This window comes from Ctenopharyngodon idella, chromosome 12 (assembly GCF_019924925.1).
Source record: "Ctenopharyngodon idella isolate HZGC_01 chromosome 12, HZGC01, whole genome shotgun sequence".
Lineage (NCBI taxonomy): Eukaryota > Metazoa > Chordata > Actinopteri > Cypriniformes > Xenocyprididae > Ctenopharyngodon > Ctenopharyngodon idella.
In genome coordinates this window covers 27314446-27337816 of record NC_067231.1, presented here as the reverse complement: position 1 = coordinate 27337816, position 23371 = coordinate 27314446, and the positions used below count along the sequence as shown (strand labels likewise).

At 36.9% G+C, this 23371-nt stretch overlaps 1 protein-coding gene across 2 annotated transcripts in view; it reads right to left on the bottom strand.

Annotated features, from left to right (window-relative positions):
- LOC127524151 (histone-lysine N-methyltransferase SETDB1-A-like) overlaps positions 1 to 23371 on the bottom strand; it is a 69233-nt gene that overhangs the window by 18041 nt on the left and 27821 nt on the right. For both annotated transcript variants that reach the window (XM_051915552.1, XM_051915553.1), the window contains exons 2-3: positions 10744 to 10816; positions 10564 to 10615 (exon numbers count right to left, since the gene is read on the bottom strand). The gene's annotated coding sequence lies outside the window, so the exon portion shown is untranslated. The remainder of the gene's footprint in view (positions 1 to 10563; positions 10616 to 10743; positions 10817 to 23371) is intronic.

Genomic DNA, 23371 nt, shown 5'->3' with positions numbered 1-23371 from the left:
TATTAGTGCCGTTGCAGAGGCCTGTGTGAGTCTGCCTGATAAACCGCATAAAAACAGTTCCCTCTGACAGCAGATGATTGTTTATTGGTTACCGTGGCCTCAGCTGGAGAAGTGGAGGCTCTGTAAATTTGCTCATTCTTTTCGCTTTCCTCCATTATCCAGGTGTCTCAATATTTTCTCCTCCTCCTCTGTGGATATTGTTCCCTTTGCGCAACACACATCTACTACACGTCCTCTGCAGCCAACTGATAGCACACCATCTTCCTGAGATGGATGCCATTCTGTCCTGAATTCACGAACAAGAGCAGATGCCCTTGGAACACTAAATAAGTTACTGAAGAAGAAGAAACATGGTTCTCTGTATCAAAAACGACAACTCGAGGTGCCACGGGTCACTCCTGTTACATAAGAAACATATACTTTTCATTAATTCATTAAATCTCATGTTTCAGCTCTCTTAATACACTCCGACGGCACTGCAGCTAATCACCATAATGATATTTCAAACACTCAATCCCTGTGGCCCTCCACCTGCGGCTCAAGACGTGGAACAACTTTGCTAATTAAAATGCTGCCTGAAGTTAAGCCAATACACTCCACCCTACTTTAGTTCAGATAGTGCTTCAATTATGGTCATTAGCATGTTTTAGCTCGCCTTGATCCATGGCATCTTGGATCTGAATGTCTGGTCAACCGAGTAAGCTTATATGAGACAAGTCCTGAACCATTAGACTCCGTGAGTGCATTAGCATTTAGCTACAGTAATTAGATCAAACTCCCAGGGTTTTCCACCTCCCTTCCTGGAATCTGAGAAGGTCTCAAGGTCATTTCTTCGAACGGCAATGATAAAAATCATAGTTGCAGTCGAAAAGTACCTTTTTAATGAATAATGACAAACTTGGAAACATACAGAGAAAAAAACCCCTAAAAAACTACACTAAAATGCTGGATTAAAAACAACCCAAGTTGGGTTTAAAACGGACAAACTCGGACAAACTCAAACTTGTTTTAACCCAGTGGTTGGGGTAAATGTTTGATTTACAGTTCATTTAACCCAACTATTGTTTAAAAATTACTGCACTGCTTGCTTAAAATGAAAACAAAAAAATAATTTTGTAATTTGGAAATTAAAAAAATTGGAAATTTAGAAATTAAAAATCAGCACACATAATTACTAGAGTCAATAATAATAATCAAAAGATGAACATTTATTAATAAAGCAATTTAATAAATGTTTAATTATTATTAATTAAACATATTAAGAAATGTTCATTTCCAACACACTTTGGGTTCATTTTAAGCGAACAATACAGTAATTTTTAAACAATAGTTGAGTTAGGTAAAATATTTAGTTAAAACTACTCAGCAGGTTGGGCAAACATTTAACCCAACCCGCTGGGTTAATTCACTTGGGTTGTTTTTAACCCAGCATGTTTTAGAGTACTTTCACATTTAACACACTGAATTAAACTGAATTACATTTCTTGTAAAACATTCCAATAATCCTTGAAACTTGGAAATCAGAAATTGCTATTATATTTCACCATCAACTAAAGAAAACCGCAAGTAACACATTGAATTAAATGTGAAATTTTGAAGTAGAAAGACTGAAATAGTATTTTCTTGTAAAACAAACTCCGATGATCTTTGTTTTATTTACAATTTTCACACCTCAGGCTAAAAGTGAACTTCAAGTGAACAGAAATACTTTATTTGGCCTGAAAGGGAATTTGTCTTCAACATTTTTCTTATTTGTATCAAACCAAGCACTACATTGCATTAAAAAGCTTAAACCCATCAGATACCTAAAATAAAACACTGGCATTTATCTGCACCATGTTATTTAGCATGCTCTCCTTCACACTTTTTCACATGAATATTTCAAAATGCATCTCCTACAAGTGGACAACCCTCAACCCTCCTGACTGTTTGAATGCATTTCCCCACTGAGCCATGGCGTTCCCCCTTTCTACCTTGACTTTACAGTGTCTTTATGCTTTTCTAAAGAAGTCCAGGCCCAAGAGCCAGTGGGATATCAGCCAGCTCATTCCCTTTCAGCTGGCTTTTCAGAAGAAAGAAACAGCTGTGCTTTCCCTACATGTGATAGCAATGCTTCATCTTTCTGGGTCAGGTGGAAGGATGGATGGATGACTGAATGAAAATAAGGAGGCAGCAGGTAGATGCTATGATGCCTGGATTCCAATTTCCCTTAGTATCCGAAGTCTTAATTTTCCACAGTCTGGCATACGGCCCAACTGATTTCAACACATAATTGGCAGGTGCTTTATAAAAAAAAAACATATTTGTATCACTTAATAGTTCTGCACATTGCTGGACAAGTGTTGGGCAGTGACTAGCAAACTTAACTACATTTTTCAGCAACATGATGGAAACTCAACTGCTTTCAAAATAGAGCAAATCTTTCTGGTTTCCAGCTCGTTCAATTTTTTTTTCCGAAAGAATCCAATAGTGCCAGTAAAGACATCCAAAAGTGACAGTAAAGACATTTATAATGTCACAAATTAGTTCTATTTAAAATAAACGCTGTTCTTTTGAACTTTCTATTCACCAAATAAAAAGTATAAATAAAAAATATCATGGTTTCCAAAAATATTTAAGCAGCACAACTGTATTTAACATTAATAATAATAAGAAATGCTTCTTGAGCAGCAAATCAGCATATTGGAATGATTTCTGAAAGATCATGTGACACTGAAGACTGTTGTAATGGATGCTGATAATCCATCAAAGGAATATTTTACATTTTAAAATGCATCCAAATAGGAAAAAAATATTTTAAACTGTAATACTATTACTGTTTTTACTGTATTTTGATCAAATGAGCAAAAATCTTACCGACTCCAAAGTTTTGAACGATAGTGTACACTAGTCAAAACTAACAAAATGGTTATCAGGAGTTGGCATTTAATAATTATTACAAGCTTGATCGCATGAGGTGGATCACAAACCCAAAAGTTACATTATTGGGATTCATGAGTTACTGAATAGTTACCCTGCCACTTCCAACATCTGACCAATAAAAATACTGTATATATACTGTAACCTGTTAATATTTGTGTTTGGTTAGGAAACAGAGTTTAGACTATTAATAGCTGATGACCCATTGAGAAGGACAGTGCATCATTGGACATTGTTGGCTGTACACGGAAAGTTCTGCTGAAGTCAGAGGGTCTAGCTATATTATCCACAACAGATGAACATTGGCCGAGGATCACTACCTTAACAACAGACTATGACTCATTCTTCTGAGTTTTATTGTTGTTTTTCTCTTTCCGGATCTCTCTCTTCTCTCTGTCTGTCCATTTCACCACCTCTCTACTTCCCATCTCTGTTGTTTTTCAGTAGTCTATTTATGTCGCCTTAACACACATACAACATGTACATCACTAATGGATAGCTATAGGTCAAGATTCTCCACAAAAACATTCTGTAATTATGCTTTTTTTTTCAGAAGACAATGTTAATAGTTAGAACTGCAAAACCTATTATCAGAAATGTAGCCTATGCTACTAACCTTCTTTCTTGGAAAGTGGTTACAAGGATTTTGCCAGTGAAAAATATCTATAAATGAGGTTGCATGTTCTATGAAACTACAGACTAAAACCAAAAATATGTTTTTGAAGATTATTTCACTCTTGCATTAGAGACTAGCACTTAACAATTAGATAATGTAATGCTCATAACCAGGGCTTGACATTAACACCCGCCAACCTGCTAAATGCGAGCGGATTTCAGCAGTGGCGTGTAATGTAGTCACTCCTACTAGCCACTTTGGTGGGATACATTTTATATAAATTTTTTCAATTGTAGTCTTTTAAAAAGACATCTGAAATAATAAACTAAGTGCAATGTAGTGTTGTCAAAAATAATGATTTTTCTATACATATCGATACTGAAATATCTGAAACACTTCCGATACTCATTTTCCGCAGAATAGATATACGGTACCAGCTGCGTTTTCTCGCTCTCATTTCATTTGATCCGGATGAATATTATTGGTGTTACAGGGCTTGAATTTCAGCGTGGGTTTGCGCATAATTTTCTCATTCCCCTGCAGATTTTGTACTCACACCCAAAGTGTGCACATAAAGCCACCTCTCAATACTATATTGAGCTTTTTTCCCTGCTTATTGCACTTAAACAGTCAAATACACACAAAATAATGTCACAATGCCTTGCTTGGCGAGCATTTACGTAAACACAGTCAGTTATGTTTTAAGTGAATGTAAACAGTTGAGAAAGAAAACGCATGTGTAACAGTATAATGTATCCCTGCGTCAGGCCTTAAAGGATTAGTTCACTTTCAAATGAAAATTTCCTGATAATTTGCTCACACCCATGTCATCCAAGATGTTTATGTCTTTCTTTCTTCAGTCAAAAAGAAATTAAGGTTTTCGATGAAAACATTCCAGGATTATTCTCCTTATAGTGGACTTCAATGGACTCCAAATGGTTGAAGGTCAAAATTACAGTTTCAGTGCAGCTTCAAAGCGTTCTATACGATCCCAGACAAGGAATAAGGGTCTTATCTAGTGAAACTATCTGTCATTTTCTAAAAAAAAATAAAAATTATATACGTTTTAACCATAAACACTTGTCTTGTTTCTTCTTCTCTATTAGAATTCCGGCAGTGTAGACGCTGCTAAGTGTATTACTGCCCTCCACAGGTCAAAGTTTGAACTAATTGTTATTTACTTGCACTAGCATATTGTATATGACACCTTAATTTCTTTTGAAGAAAGTCATAAACATCTTGGATGACATGGGGGTGTGTAAATTATCAGGAAATTTTAATTTGAAAGTGAACTAATCCTTTAAATTGACGGCAGCCTAATATACCTGCTGCCAAATTATAAGATAATATTAAAAATATCTATATGTCAGTTTTCCCCCATGGTATCTTTGTCAAAATTGTGGCCAGTGAAAATGCTGAGTGGCTAGTAACTTTGGAAAACCACTAGAGACAGTGGCTGGTGAGCAAAAAAGTTAATGTCAAGCCCTGCTCATAACCTAGATCCATATAACACCTATATTTCACAACATATCTTCAGACATAACACCTTAGACATCAAAAAGACATGGATGATGCATCGATTCTCTGTCATGTATTGCAATGCCTCATTACAATACTATAATACAATACAAAACCATTCTAATGCATCTACTTTGTGCTGTAAGACATTTCAGATTAAGTAAACTGACTCCCCTTTATCAAACTGAAAAATATCCCTAAAGGCAAAAATAAATAAATAAATACATAAATAATAAAATAAAAATATAGAGACCAGCATATGTCTGCCTTGGATAATATAGAGTGGCATTGTTTATTTTCATTATTTTCTGTCTGCCCATGCTGTGACCTTTCATACTGTCGCACAATGTCACCAAATGAGCTCAGACTCCTGCAGTGGCTGTTCTGACATCACCGTCAATAAACACCTCAGGTGTGTTAAAGCTTCATATTAATGCCAAATAACTCGCATCAGTGTATCTCTATATAACACCTGTGCTTCACAACTTATCTTCACATTTAACACCTTAGACATAATAAAGACATTAATGTATGCATGCAATACACATTGTTTACAAACTCAAACTCAAACACCTGCCTATTAATATTAATTAATTAGGTTCAGATAATCAGCTGACAGCAGTGAGGGTGTCAAGTTGCTTTTGGTGTCAGTATTTTTTCTCTAGGCCAATCTGTAAAAAATAACTTTTAGTTAAACTTTCATGAAACACAGTATCTTAAAACCAGGGTATTTGTGCATCGTTGTGGTACTGTGTGGGCCTTCCTTGTTCCACATCGTTGCTCAGCCGTAAGATAACATTCATATTTGACAGCGGTATATCCGCTACACTGAGAGCAAACAGAGCACAAACCTCACAAATCTCAAGAGCATGCGATAGAGCAGTCGCTGGAATTAGAGCCGCTACACTAAAGATTTACCCTCTTGTCAAGATCAATTCAAGGTATTCGGACTGTTTTATTGAATTAGTAATGCTCTGTTCTTCTGCAGGTGGAACAACAAAGTCAGTAGCCACAGAACAATAATGGGAACTGATGGATTTTCGTTTGGATGCGTTTTATTCTGTTCTCTAGATTTGTCAGGCTACACAAACTGATCCTCAGATTTAAAGTTAGACTATTTATTTATCTTTCGGTCTTACAACAGTGTCCAATATTATATCCACATAATAAATACTGCAACACCGGTTGCACTTTATTTTACAGTATGTGCACTTATGTGTACTTACAGTGTACTTACCTAAGAAAGTACTGTGTAATATAAGGTTACTACATGGGTTAAGGTTAGGTTTAGAGGTAGGTTCAGGGTTAGTACTGTACCCAGTTATTATAATATGTCTACTATAATAAGTACATAGTATGTACATGGGGAATAGGACTGTAAAAGACAGTGCTATACCACAACATCATTAAAAAAAAATTCTGACAGGATTGTAATGATTCATCAAATTCCTCACAATGCTTAAATTAAAAATCCTGCTCATGCAACTGCATCAATTGCAAAATATGAGTTTAACATAATTGTCAATAATCACTTTAAAATTATACAATTATATGAATGAATAATGACTAATAGCTTACAATGAGAAAAAAAAAATACATTTACACAGTTACAATTTACACAGCAAAATATATTCAAATTATACATATACCAAAAATACCAAAAATATATATCAGGGTTCAAGCGTTTTAAGGCCTTTACGTACATGCGTAAAAAGGTATGTTTTAATTAGCTGTAACCATCTCGATCATAGATGGAAAAGACCACTTACGGCAAATACAGGCAATTTACCATAGAAAATATATAGTTTTTAAAGCTTTTTAACAGTTATCAATGCTGAGCCAAAAACTGAGGAAATTATGTCTGATAAACCGATTGAAATTATGTCCAATATTTAAAGAACGTTTCAGTGGACAGCGGCAGTCCTAGAGGCAAAGTTGCTCAGAATGAGGAGTTCTACCTATGTGATACGAATGTCGTGGGCGTGCGCAAAAAATTGTGCGATACACAAATCCTTTACATGCATGAAAAACGTGATGGCGCACCCCGGTGGCTGATTTCTTTCGAATTTCTTACAGGCCTCTAGGGCCGTGAGTCAAACAGGCAGAGCAAGTGATAGCTGCTCAAAATTCATTGGCCGATGGCGGACATGTTTTTTGAGTTATGTCAATGTCCTCATAGAAAATCATGGCATCTCAGAAGAAGACACTGCATGCCAATTTTCAAGTCAATTGGACTAACGGTGAAGTAGTTATAGCTGTTTTTATGATTTTTTCATGTTATGGCATCACCAAGTGGCCAGTCACTGTGTCTTTTTATAAAACTACCACAGAATGAGCTCTTACATAGGTGTGCTGAGTTTGGTGAAAATATCTCATTCCGTTCACAAGTTATAGCCATTTTAGTAAAAATGGCTCCATCCACTACTACTTTGAACGTTTTGGCGGCCCTTAGGGACCGTGAATCAAAATTTAAACTTTTCTTTGATAATTATTGACAATCGAACTCCGGAGAATCTTGCTGAACTGGTTTGGTTCTAATCGGGCCAAAAACCTAGGACTAGTTTGCAAAAGTAGATTTTTCAAAAAAATCCAAAATACCCAAAAATTTCCGAGGCATGCATTTTGACATAAGAAATTTGAGCCTACGCCTAAGTGTCTACGACTTACGGTCTGGTCTGCCCGATCACTTTTAGGGTAGAATGCTGATCCTTGGAAAATTACATGCTTGAACCCCTAAATATATTATTATATCCGTGAAAAAGCTATTATTATAATTTTAGTAATTAATCATTTCTACTTGAATGCATTTTAAAATAACCGTCCAATCTTTCCTTTCTAATTTACCTTTGGTGCATTAAATGGTTTGAAGTAGATTGTTGTTGTTTTTTTCTTGTCTAAGACTAATACAAGTTTTATGAATCGTTTCATAGCATTTTAAAACTTTACTGAATCAAATCTCTTTTTAGCGTTGTCAAATAAAAAAATCGAATCATTCTGAATGTACAAAAATTGGTTTTAAATTGAATCCCTGTCAACTCAAAGAATCACACCCCTAATTTCAGAGTATACACATTTGTAGAAATATATGTTTTGGCTTTTAGATACCATAAGGGAAAACATTTCCCAGACACAACATTCAACGTGACAGGTTGTTAAAAGGCTGACAAAGGCTCAAGGTTCAGTAATGCAAGAATCTCCTCCAGGTCATATCTGCGCGTCTTTCACTCAGTCTTGAGAACCAAACATTACCCTTTTATTTTAAAGCAGAAAACATTTGTAATTGTTGCATTGTTAAATGCTTGTAAGAGTCAATATTTTTTAAGTTCTGTTTGGTGCTGCAGCAATCGCACACTTCACTTTTACAGAACTGCTATGGGCTGCTGATATTTATTCTGAATGTACGTATCTACAGAAATACTGGAACGTTACTGTTGTTTGCAGACTGTCAAATCGCACAAAGCCACTTAGTGTGGTCCTCCCTACCAAACAATGTGGCACTGAAAATCCTCACAGACTGGCACTGTGAAAGCCTGCAGCCAAAGCTGCTGGCCGAGTGATTAATGACACTATCAAGACCCAAATTTACTTGCAGGCAGATGCATCTATTGTGCCTGGGTCGCGAAAAGGGCCAATTAGGTGAGGTGAGACTCTGAATATCGCTCTATATAATCTGTTAGTGTCAAAGGGATTTATTTATTGTAAATGTATATGGTTATAAATGACCATACTGTATGGTCTGATATATTTTAAGATGCACCAGGACACAAGATTTATAGTCTGTTTGCACTGATACTTTTTGTTACTTGCTATGCAACTAATTACTGCATTTTCGTGGATGCGTTTCCCAAAGTTGGTAGTGTATTTTTGGCTCTGCAGAACATTAAAGCAATGAAAGAAACCATTTCTCATTACTGTGCACATTCGGAATGACTTCAGATGTAAGGAGAAAGATAATCCAAATACATGCATATCAAAGAAATGTGTTTGAAACGCAGCAGTGCAATCCTCACATATGCAAACTCGTAATTCTTAAATCCCCCGTTTCTGAGGAGCCTCCAAAAGAGAGCCTGTCACCTTCGGGTTGATTTTCAACATGAATCTGTAATATTATAGAGACGGTGTTTTAAATCTGTGCCAGTGGGCTAGTGTTATCCACAAATGAATGGTTATTCTGCCAGATATCATTGGGTTTTGATATGAAAGGCTTCAGTGTGATCTCAGACAGAGCCCTGAAATAATAGAGTAGAATTCACTCAGTCTCTGTCTCTTGACAAACTCAAATCCTGCTTTTAATTAGAAAGATCTCATTTAAATCTGTGGGACAGCTGTGAGTGGTGTTTCAGTTGACACTTGTACGTAGCTTTAGGAAAACAAGTGACAGAAGATAAACAAGTGATTTCTGGGTAATACATTGAGAATTGTCTTTGATAACAGCCACAAATTATAAAATAATGAGGTAATGCTAACAACAAACACAATCATTATGGAATACAATTAACATCAGTATGGAAATTCATTTACACAGAACAGAAACCAAATCCCAAACTGTATATGGGTCACTGACAAATAAGGTTTTTAAAAGTATAAAAAAACATAATGGAGATATAATTAATTTTGAAGTTTTATTAAGTGTTAACAATGAGATTATGTGGTTTTTATAATCAATTAACACTGCTTTTGTCATTTTTTACAAGATGGACAAAATTTGTCACCAAAAAAGTCATTCGGTTTAACCAAAATTTCGGTGTTACCGAATGACACTTTTGGTTATACCGAATGACGATATTTTTTACAAGTTTTTAAAATATTACAACATTTTCCATGTTTTCCATGTTTTATAGCGTCTGAACCGAATGACCTGATGTTTCGGGACATGTGTATGAGCGAGTGAAAACGTGAATTTTTCAAAGAGAGTTAGTTATTTTGCTTCACAACCATGTGGTCCTTTGCAGGTGTCTGAATGATGTCACATCCTGTCACATGATATTAAACGCATGACTTGATCCAAAATGGTCCCTTTATATTGGTTACTCCGAATGACATCCATGAAATTCATTTTTCCGGACATTCTTTCTCATAACAAAGCAAAGACTTCTACACATAATTTTAATGCCATTTTGCACTTTGTTGATATATGATGTTATAAAATCATGCCAGAATAAAAAAAAATATATATACATTTATTACATTTTAAGACATTTTAATCACAAATGAAATGGCTGTATTGGCCTTTGGACGGTTAAACCGAATGACCTTTTGACACTTCAAAATCTTTAAAATACCTTTATATGTGCAAAATATAATTAAAACATTTTGGATTCAATAAAAGAGATCTAGTTGTACTACCTTACATACTTTGGATGTCATATCTTGTTTTTTTGGACAAAAAAATTGACCCGTCATGTCATTGACCCATATATAAACTACTTAAATCTGAATTCATGTTTGATAAATAAAAAGAAAGTGTTAGTGAGGCTCAGTGTTAATAGGCTCAGAGATATTGTACTCACAGTGACGCTTCTGGGACGCAGCACCATGCTGCTCATGTGGACAGTGTGAATGCTGTAAAATGTAAATATAGAGACCAAAATAAATATGCGCCACTCACACGTAGCAGATGCAGAGTGTGTGAAACAGGCCTTAGAGTTTGGCAGCCAATTAAACAAGTAGAAAAAAAACTATAGACTTACATTGGAAGAGGCCCTTGAGCCAGCAACTGCATAGCAACGCCCTGGCAACCACCTTGAACACTGTAGCAACATGCTAAAAAAACACAGTAAACACAATGGTAATGGCATAGCAATGACCTGGCAACCATCCTGAACAATCTAGTAACATGCTAAAATGACTGAACACATTTGTAACTGAATAGCAATGCCCTGGCAACCACCTTGTACATATAAAAACACACTAAAAACCATAGTGTACACAATAGCAACTGCATAGCAATGCCCTGGCAACCATGATCCTGAACAATCTAGTAGTAACATGCTAAAATGACTGAACACTGAATAGCAACACCCTGGCAACCACCTTGTACATATAAAAACACACTAAAACCATTGTGAATACAATGGTAACTGCATAGCAACGCCATGGCAACCATCCTGAACATTCTAGTAACATGCTAAAATGACTGAAAACATTTGTAACTGAATAGCAACACCCAGGTAACCACCTTGTACATATAAAAACACACTAAAAACCATCGTGAACACAATAGTAACTGCATAGCAACGCCCTGGCAACCACCTTGTACATATAAAAACACTAAAACCATTGTGAACACAATGGTAACTGCATAGCAATGCCCTGGCAACCATCTTAAACAATCTAGTGACATGCTAAAATGACTGTGAACACATTTGTAACTGCATAGCAATGCCCTGGCAACCATCCTGAACAATCTAGAAACATGCTAAAATGACTGTTAACACATTTGTAACTGCATAGCAACGCCATGGCAACCACCCTGAATGATCTAGTAACATGCTAAAATGACTGAACACTGAATAGCAACGCCCTGGCAACTACCTTGTACATATAAAAAAATAAAAAAAACACTGGTAACTGCAACACGTGAACACCCTAGCAACAAGCTAAAAACTACTTTGAATATATTGGTAACTATGAAGTTACCAATGCCCTGGCAACCACCCTGAACATATAGAAACAAACTAAATTGTGAACATTGTTAACTGCATAGCAATGTCTGTCAACCATCCTCAACACCCTAGCAACATACTAAAATGACTGTGAACACATTAGTAACTGCATAGCAACACCCTGGCAACCACCCTGAACACCATAGCAACATGCTAAAATGACTGTGAACACATTAGTAACTGCATAGCAACGCCCTGGCAACCACCGTGAACATGTTAAAAACCACTGTGAAGACATTGGCAACCAAATGAAAACCTAGTTTTTCAAAGTTTTGTTTATATAGCGCCTTTCCAGGGCTCAAGGACGCTTTACAATGTACATTTAACAAGGAAGACATAATACAAGTAGAGTAGACAGTGATGACAAACAATAGTTAGAAGACACAGTAAAGGAACATTATATGGACAGGGCAGCATACAGAAGAATAGTAAACAAAATACAAAACATACCTTAAGAGACATAACATAACATTCAGAGTATTATTAGTTAAATAATCAATAAATCAATCCATCAAGTCAGAGACATAACATTCAGAAAATAAGTGAGTTTTGAGTAATGATTTAAATTCATAAATATTATTAGCACAACAGAGTGAGCAGGAGAGAGAATTCCAGAGTTTTGTAAGCGTAAAATGAATCTGAAATCAACAAACCAATACACAATATATCATTTGAAATCAATAACAAAAGGCTGTACACTATAATGGCTGTTTAGCCTGGAGAGTATTGGTGGAGTTCACCTGACATGACCTTGTCAATAGCATTATTTGTGTGGATGTATAGATACTGGGTTATGTTATTAGTTATCTGCCGCTGTGTTTCTCTTCTCTTCATATCTTGTCTTTCCTTGTTCATTCTGTCCTTCACTCTCACTCTCTCGTGCCTCACCGACTGTCTGCAGACATTTGAAACTAATCAGCAAGGCCAGAAATGTATTGAATATCCAATAGAATACACTCAATCGAAGCTCAGAAATGGTATGTGTTATTGGACAGCTTTGGGGAATGTAACTTTGCTTTACAAATTATAAAAATAAGCAGGTGAAAATGACATTTTCATAAATGACTAGTCAGTAATCTGAACAGTTAGCTGACTATTCAATCATCCTATATAATTATTAGGGCTGATTTAGGATGTGTTCACACTTGGCAGATTTGGTTCGATTAAGACAAACTCTGGTGCAATTGCTCTTTTAGTGTAGTTCATTTGAATTAATAAGTGTGAACGCTGCCATCCGAACCCTGATGCACACCAAACAAGTGGGCTGAGATCACTGAAAAGGTGGGTCTCGGTCCGCTTTCAAACCAACTCTGGTGTGCTTCGACTGAAATATGAACGCAACACAGACCAAAGACATGTAAACAAACCAAAAACAGGACATCATGTCACAAGATGCGACCCTAAAAAAGGATAAAATGCTCAAACATACCTGTTTTTTTCATCATAGTCGTAATGTTGCCATCACAGTTCGCTACAGGTGTCAGAACTGTGTCTCCTTGTAGCAGATCTTCATTTGTTTGTGTGATATAGGGATTCCTGCTGCTGTTTTGACTCCTTTACACTTTTTATAAGCTCTTCACGAGTTGTCAGCTCCATCATATATACGCACATACAGCAAGCACATTTAGACCAGCACATAGCATTGTTTTGGATGTTCGACAAATAATATCGCAATATCGATGTCATAAAAGCCATTTTTTTGTTTGATTTTGTATATTTAGGTTCGGTGTTAAAAATGACAGTGCGAATACTAAGTAAACCAGGACTAAATGTATCATTTACGTTTTTGGTCTAGACCAAAAGAACCAAGACCACTGAACTGCAAGTGTGAACACGCCAGCCAGAAAAAACACCCAGCCAGAAAGCAACAGAATGAAAAAGAGTGCAGATAGTTGACCTTAACTCATTTCTAGTCAAATTAATTGACCATAGCCGTGTTTCCACCGCAGGAACTTTCCCCAGGAACTAGGGACTTTGGGGTGGTACTCTGTGTGTTTCGACCGCAGGGACCAGGGTCTTAATCAGGGGTGGGGAACGTTGATCCTGGAGGGCCACTGTCCTGCAGAGTTTAGCTCCAACCCTCAAAAAAAAAAACTCATCTGCCTGTAACTTTAGTAATCCTGAAGACCTTGATTAGCTTCAGGTGTGTTTAATTAGGGTTGGAGCTAAACTCAACAAGGACAAAGGCCCTCCAGGATCAACGTTCCCCACCCCTGGTCTAAATGAAGTTCCGGGTAAAAATTTCCCCATCAGGAAGTCCCTGCTCACGAGGTAGTACTTTTTCAAAGTTCAAAAACTGAACGTGAAACTTGGGCGCTGAACATGATAATTGGTTGAGTTCACACAACATTTTGATTGGTTGACACAGAATTTTATTTCAACCACCATTTTTAAAAGTCTTCTGCGGTGCATGCAGTAAGAGTTGTTTGCTATTCGAATCGAGTTTAAAAATATGACAGATGTACCGTTGACGAGGTTTAGGGTTTATTAAGCTTATATGCGGAGGACGAAATCCAGCGGGAACTGGAAAGTCGCACACAGTCCTACGTCAAGGGACTAATTTGCCTAATCTTCAGGGTACTTTAGACCGTGATGGAAGCGCAGACAGCAACAGGTCTGGAGGGAAACTTTTATTAAATTGTCTTCATGTTTCCCCAACAAACAGAAAACAAAATGTACAAACTCTATGACTCTTAATTATAATGAGTTTATGGTCATTTTGATGAACAACGCTTTATGCACAAATAATTAGCAAATTTACCAAAGCTTGTTACCCGTAGTTGCTTCCAGTGGCAGTGACTTGTCACAATGAGAAAAAATGAGAAGGAATTATGTGCCAATATGTGGCATGAGGAGAGACCCTCCATCCCTGATCAGTACAGCTCCACCTGTGGGCTGCCTTTTATATATCTATACATGAATTATGCATAGAATATTTAAGTTTCATAGCCTTCTGGTATCTCTGAAATTTGTTGCCTGAAGACAGCGCAATACTCTTCAGGGCAAATGTTCAGAGCTCAAACACACCCCAGGTGTAGCCATTACAAAACCGCCCAGCAAAAACTGGCTCTACGTGAAGACAATACATCATGTTTGAGATTTATCATGGCAAGCTTTGAATCTAATAAAGCAAAGACAGATGCTTCCATTAAGGGAAGCACAGATGTTTAGAAAATGGTATAAATAGGATGAACGTACTCATTCAATCCACATGTTTACAAAAAACAAACAAGCTCTTTGTGACGGCCATTAAAATGTACCGTATCTGAAGACCATCAAAATGACATCAAAAGCAGTAATTAAATCTGTCCTATAGAAGCCAACACAGTGCACAGGCGTACTTATGCATTCAGATACTCAGTGCATAATTAATAACAATTAGAGAAGCCAATGATGTTCTCAGCAGGGGACTAACATGGCCCAGGCATAAATGTCAAGAGAAAGAATAATAATAAAAAAAACGGGCCAATTTTTTTCCTTAGAAAAGGCAATTGATCCACTAGTCTATGAAAACAAAACTTAAAGATTAATTAGTCCTTCCAAACAAGCTTTATCTTACTTTTCAAATTGCAGAATTAATGGAGGTAAGCAGAACAGCATGTTTATTATGCAAATTTGAAGGCTTTGTGTGTAATTTAAACGTGCTAAGGCAAACATCACTATTACTATTGCTCATGTAGGGATTTAATTATAAAAATATGATTGATTCCTCAAATCATCTGTCTTGTTTAGGAGAGGTGTCCTATTTTACAACTTTCACCTGGCGGATATTAAAAAAGTAAAAAATCCTGTACTTAGATTGAGGATTGGAACCAAGCCACAAACTGACCAGAATAGACTTTAGAGTGGACTCTTTTGATGAAGTAAGAAACCACCTAGAAACCATCCAGTAGCAAGCATAGCAACGCCCTGGCAAGGAGGCAAATCTTTGCGAAACATCTCTGTTCAAAGGAACATCAATTCAGACCAATAAAACCACAAATTTAAACTTACAATATTTGGCAGACTTTTTACCACCCAAAGAGAACCATTATCAGAATTTATGTCTAGCTCTCCATCTTCACCTGTTAAAATACTGTATGATTTAAAGCAAAGGTGATTTTATGCATGCTTCCACTGAAGGATATTTTTTACGTTTTTACAGTGATGATCTTTCTTCTGTCATGTATATTTAATCGGGTTTACGTTCAGGCCAACAACGATATGGTTTCATTTCATTGCGATTTTTCCCTGGATACCAATGCTCCAGAAAACTGATTATCTCTCTATATCAGGACACCGACACTGGTTTTATGCTCATAAGTTTTTGATGATGCTTCTTTATGCATCGGATCCCCCACAAATGCTGTTGAGATTCATTTGTCTCTGAGTGAATCCAGAGAATCTGAGATCAGCCTGAACATATGCAGTACTGGCTCTATTCACACAGGGCCTCCCTCCTTCTTTGAAATGTATGGGGACATGTATTTAAAATAGTCTTACGTAATGCAAATCATAGATTTTTGAGGGAACAGCAAGAAAACTACAGTAGATATCCACTTGCAAAACAGTACATTCTGCTCTAAAATGCTCTCTAAAATGATCATTAATTATTACTTTCGGTGGGCAGAAATTCTTTTTACAGTCTATACACAATTTCACAATTTATATATATATATATATATATATATATATATAGAGAGAGAGAGAGAGAGAGAGAGAGAGAGGGAGAGAGAGAGAGAGAATCACTTTGTTATTCAGAGAGTTTCTTTCTGTATTAAAGCGGTGAATCGCTGTTTTCCACCCAATTTTACTTCAATAATGTGATATTCTTCTTAATTAAACAGTATGTTCGTTGTGAAATTACTTATTAAACTGACAAACAATAATCTGATTAAAATTTCCTGTAAACTAGTCCCATCATTCTAAGCTGAAGTTAAATATAGGAGCTGTCTGGTGTAAACATCAATTTTACCAGATTTCATATCTCACAGCTGAAATGTGTACTAGCGGGAGGACTCTGATATATCTTACCCAGCAGTCTTTCCCTTCGGGAAGGCTCAACATCTGACACTTTCTAGCTCTAAAGAGACTTCACAGGAAGAGACTGGTGTCTTCTGTTTCTCAACCGGCCACTTCTCGGTGAATGCTGCTTAATTGTAATCAATGAGTTTAAACAGGGTTAGTAGCTCTGGGAATTGAAAACCGCTGCTTAAGGTATGAGAATAAAAAGAGAGAGATAAAGATAGGGAGGCCAATTTGCAGCATTTCCTAGTTTTAACACTGAATTTTATGTAAAATATAAACCCCCACAGGCGCAAGGCTGCATCTGCAGCTCCAGGACATGGTGACACACTTGCAGAAGCAGAGGCTCGGTGCTGCTGCTTCTTTTCATTCAAAAGTCAGAAGCCCTGACTGTCGCTCTCTCAAACTCTTACTGTGCAACTCACCAAGAGAGCTGTCTCATCACTGGAGCTCTGTTCCCAACAGAAAGTTAAACAAACCATAATGGGAGAATGAGGGTTGTTAAGCAAACAAACAGTGTCCAGGATATTAATTAAGTTTAGACACTGGTTGTGTGAATCTGCATTAGAAGCCTTGAGTTTGGATGATGTTTTTTGTGAGCTGTGCATGACAATCAACACCATGTGTCCACCAAAGTGTTTTTTCCAGTGGTTAGCGTATTTTCCAATTGTTTTCAATGGGAGCGCTGTGTTTTTTAAACGCCAGGAGCATTCAGTGTTGCCAATTTAGGGATTTTGTCATTAGATTTAGTGACTTCCCCGCCTCTTTTGAGACTTTTTTCAAACGTTTAGGGACAAATCTAGCAACCTTATCTAGATTCTTATTTTGCCCACTGATCTCTATTCATATTTATATAAATCAATGAATTTGCCATTATGATGTCATCTAGTGACATTTAGCTACCAGTTTTAGCTACTTTCAATTGAAACCAGTTGGCAACACTGGCGTCTTTTTCGTGCTCATGCACTGAGTGAGCGCTCAGCGTTCTTTACCGGTCGCCGAGAGTTGAAAGAATGTTCAACTTTGGATAAAATGCTGCGCTCATCACTGTCACTCTTTACCCAGCCGTCCAATCACAATGGAGGAGGGGCGGGACAAATACAACACTGACCAACCGCCACTTTCTGCTTGTACAACGTCAACAGATGACAAAAACAAGCATAATAACGGAACAAAATAATTTAAAACAAGAATCAGAGCAAATACTTTACATTGTATTGACATTTTTATATAGAAACAATACAGAAACAAACTATCTGTGAAATGAGATACTAGTAACACTTCTGCGGATATTCTGTATCATAGCAAGCAAAGCGTCTCAACTGAAAAAAAAATGCTGCGCTTCCAAAACGCTCTCGAGTGCCCACAGCTAGGCCTTTTAAGCTGGCTGAAAACGCTTTGGTGGACATGCGGCCTTATGCTCATTATCATCTGCCAGTCAAAAAATGTGATTCTAATCACTAATAGTACTTCTGCTCAAAAAGCCGTATGATTTGAGGTATGGTGGACCAGTTACGTGACCAAGTTTAGGGTTTTTGTGTCCTAACCAGACGCGATGCGATAAGATTCCAGTGGCAAGCAATTAATTTGTCCACACCAGACGCAACAAGACTACGAGACGTGACAAAATCAATCAAAAATCACAGACAATCAGAAGAGCATATGGGCGGAGTGTCTCTGGAAGTGAACTGCATTCACAACGAAATGTTGTGAGTGCAGTGCAATTCATAAATATTAAAAAATGTTAACATTAATGATCACTCGAGATCAACATTCATCATGATTCTGCGCTCACAGGAGTCTATTCAAAGATTTTACATACCCAACGTTATCAAGACAGTTGCAAAAGGTAGTCAGTAGAAGGGCAGTAATGTGTCAGAGTATTACAGAAACAGCCTGCGCATAATTTCACTGGCTTTCGCTTACTTTAATGCCCTCAGTGTTTACTTCCGTATGACAGCGCTCTGTGTGTGTTGCGAAGTCTGCGATTTTCCTGCAGATTGGGTTACTTTTTCACTGTTGCCGTGGGTTGTTTTCCAGCTCTGTGGGTTGACGTGATATTTAACCCCCCGAACGCGATTTTTACCTAGATACCCCATGGAACGCAATTGGGCTAGTTTTGGACTAGTTTTGAGAAGCAATTGAGTGGATTTTGTGGTAAAAACCTGGCAACCCCATGATCTGTTCACATTGGAAATCTCATATTGACCCCATTTAAAACAACAATGTGAACAGCTATACAAAAAAATTAGATCTGAGCAAAAATTGAGCATTAAGCCTCGCAGTGTGAACGTAGCCCAAAAGTGCATATGAAGCGTGCCATTTGGGACAGGGCCTAATTAACATGGAAAATATGCCTTTTATTGAGTGTTGCGGCGTCACGTCACATCTGGTTAGTACACGGTGTTGGTAACGCTCAGCTGTGCTGATCGAGATCCTGTGCATTATATGCTAATTAAAGGAGAATGTCCTTGTGAGATCTGACGAGGGACAGGCAGGGAGCAGGCTTTATGCTCAGAGGAAGGCCGTGTGCTACAGGCGGGCAGCTCATTAAGTTCCGGCTAAGTGTTCGCTCCTAATTTACATAGATTAATTAGTGATGCGTGGACGCAAGGTTTGAAACACTGCAGCCGTTGAGTGCGTCCTCAGTGCACCGTCATGCAAGCTTTTCTCTCTCTTGCTGCTTCTCTCTCCATTGCTCACCAACTCTCTCGCTCTCCAACAGCCTGTTTATATATTTCTCTCACACATGCCTGTCAGATCAATCCATCCATCCACCTCCCCACACTCACAGTCTTCCATGAGAATGCACATTAAAAGGTGACAGGCAGAGTTACCCTTCCTGACATGTGTCACATCTGTTTCTGCCCCCTCCCGGTGAATAAAGTAACTTTCTGTTGCAGGATTTATTGGAGGGTGTGTTTGTCAGGGCACAGTATAGACCGTTTATTTTGCATTATTCGTATTCCAGTGAATTCTGAGGAATAGTTCACCAAAAAATGAGTCATCTTTTTCAAACTTTTTATTTGGTTTATTTCTTCTGTAAAACATAAAATGAGATGTTAGGCAGTATTTATACAGCAAATGTGCTGTTTTTTTTGTTTTGTTTTACATCTTTTGCACTTAAAGAAGAAAGAAAATAATATAGGCCTATAGTTATAATGAAAACAAATTACATTTTTGGGTGAACTTTTTTTAATTTTAATGATAAAACAAGATGACATTCATAGTCATGCGGATAGGCTGCATGGTTATTTTATTTTGTGTTTATATGCCAGCCTGTGGTTGCTTATTTTGTGGCAAAAGACATAGTTATTTTTCTACAGACTTCATCTCATTATCTGATTTCAATTCCATCTCTCTCAATATTATGTACATGGGTTCTAAAAAATTCAATATTTTATTGATTTCTTCACGCCGCCTGGCAGGAAGTGCCATGCGTGAGCTTTCAGATGTTCTGCGGCTGATGTTTGAAGAGCAACCTTGAGATATTTCATTTCTCTTGCACTGGTTTGTTCTGGACTGTTCTGCTTTCATGCCCTTATCGATCTGTTGACCTATACAGTATTCTAACTCATTCTGGGAAATACTTACTAAATTGAATGTGCTTCTATTAAAAACCAATCACAGGAATTCACGTCCCTTCCAATTATATACGCACAATCACTTGGAGAAGGTACCTTTAAAAGCACTGAGAGATTTTAAAAGCATGAGTGAAGTTAAACGTTGGGAGTGCTAGTGAATTTGTGCTGTTTGTTGGCACAGTGAGCGGTATAGGATAATGTTAGCAATTTCCTCCAGAAGCACAACAGCTCTTCCATCATGTGATGTCTATAATTTCAGCTCACATAATAGATGTACGGCAGGTTCCATGAAGGTTTCCGGAAATGTGTGTGGAGAGCAACAATGCACAGAGGTCATCAAACTAACGCTTACAAGATGAGAGGTGTGACATTCCTCCTTTCACAACTCATATATATTCCGTAAATAGCACTGTTGACAAGTGCATCGATTTTAACATCGTTCAAAATCTGAATAGATAATAGTTCTGTTTCCATAAAGATAAAATTATGACTTGAGAGACACAAAGAGAAAGATAGCTAGAGAGAAAGACATCTTCAAATGATAGTCATAACATAACCTCAGTATGCATGCACAAACAATTACTGCTGTACAATAGAAAGAAAAATGAATATGGTTTACAATAAAAACAGGCACATTCAAAACATTTGCAAAATTTAACTAGTTCCTCCCAAAAAATCATACTTTTTCTTCACAACTCTAAAAGTGTTTACAACATTTATGTGTATAAGGCATGGAAATTGAAAGGACCCATTTCTTCTTCTAAAAATAATAATAATTGCTACTGAATCTACAACGAGCAATGAATATACAGCACAACCAGTGTTGTCCAATTCCCAAACAAATGACTCTTATGAGCCAGTAATTTATACTCAGAGGTGTAAAGAGTACCTGAAAACCATACTTGAGTAAAAGTACTGATACCTTACATTGATAATGACTCCACTACAAGTTACAAGTAACCAATTCCAATACGACTTGAGTAAAAGTCTTAAAGTATCTGATTTTAACAGTACTTGAGTATTTTACTCATGCTGAATGTAGGCTCAGAGATGCACTAGTCCTGAGAGACATGCCAGTGAAAATAAGAAACAATTGATTTGTAAGATGAGAAAAGTTTATTTTCTAAAATCAAAATAAAATTGAACACCTCAATGTTGCATTAAATCAAGGTCGACACAACAACCTTTTAAACGTCTACAGACTACAAGTCTCAGTTGAGCTCAAGTGCACAGAAAGGCCATAAGTAAACCAATATCCTTCAAAACGGTCTTGTCAATATAGCGGATAAATAAAACAATGTTAAGTCAAATTAAATAGTCAAAGTCTACTGTATGTGCTGGTTTGAACCTCATCACCAGCTGCAGTCATTTCCTCATCTAATAAATCAAACACCTGCGATCAGAAACTACCTGCTAATGCACTCACATTCACATAAAGTATCCTTGTTGACAAGTTTTGGGGGAGTGAAGGCAAAATGCACAAGATATAGTACCTTCAATGCCCTTAGATGGCGATATCGCTTCTTTATAGCAGAAATAAACTGCTGCAGAAAAAGTTAGCTACCATGAAAAATGTAATTTGTAACTGCATTACTCATCACAAATGTAGTGGAGTAAAAAGTACATTTACTTGGTGGAGTAAAAAGTACATTTACTTGCTCAAAAATGTAGTCAAGTAGAGAGTAAAAGTTGCTAATATCTTTGATACTCAGTACAACTACAAAGTAGCCAAAAAGATACTTAAGTACAGTAGCTAATTACATTTACTCAAGTACTTTACACCTCTGAATCAAATCCACACTGAGTGACCGTTGTAGTCCGATTGCTGAACAAATTACTGAGATGTTATTGTTAATATATCTAAAACATGTTGTCTGATTCATAAACGAATGATTCTTCTGAGCCAGTTTTTCACAGTGAATCAAAAACATACACAGTGACCGGTGTATTCTGATTCCTAAACAAATTACTCTTATGAGCCATTTCTTCACAGTGAATCAAAAATATACAAAATGAACGGTGTATTCTGATTCCTAAAAAAATAACTTGGTCCTACTGTATATTAAATGTCTTTAAGTACTATGTACTAACATTTAATTGAATCATTTGATACAATGCTCTTATTGTGAACATGTTTTTACACTGTACTTAATATCTGCATGTAATTACAGCTGTAATTAATTTCTGTGATTACATCTATAGTAATTACACTATTGACCCTTCCCTTACACCTTAACCCATCCTTAAACCTTAGGGCTCCACAATAAATCGCAATTAACATGAAATCACGTTTAAACCATTTTGGCTTAGTGCAGTTATGAAATCGCAAAGGCTGTGATTATTTTTTATGCGCAGCTTGCCAGTGAAGCACGGCTCTGTGATCAGAAGTAAATGCTGCTCCATCTGAAAGCACTGCGAGTTTGAGTCGCTTATAACTTCCATTTGAAAAATCAAACGCGTCTTTCCAAACATGAGAAGCATTTATGAACCTCTTGTCCAACAAATGACAACATTTAATAACACGTTTTTACTTCATAACATCAGTTGAGTGTTTGAAAACATCCTTCTGTGAGATGATATGGCTTCTTACACAGAATAACACCGTGTCCTAACCAGACGCGATGCGATAAGATTCCAGCGACAAGCAATTTGACTGTCCACACTAGACGCGACACGACAGTGAGAAGCAATAAAATCAATCAAAAACCACAGCCAATCAGAAAGGAGTGTGGGCGGGCTCTCTCGGCAAGAGCACAGCGGACACAATGAAATAAGTGCAATGCAATGCAAGTACATAGTAAAATTCATAAATATTACACCATTTAAACATTATTTAAAGTACATACGGAGTGACTGAACCAATCTTTGTCACAGAATACACTGAGTTGCATTGAGTTGACAGTTTGAACGTTCTTGTGCCCATTTATTTGTTTTCAAGATCTGAGGTGAATTAGCCAGTGTTGTTTTCATTACAGCTAAAAAGCTGGAAACACAGAATGACGCTTTTAACATTAAATAAAGCACATAAACAGTACCTGATATTATCATTGCCATACTTTGTGTTG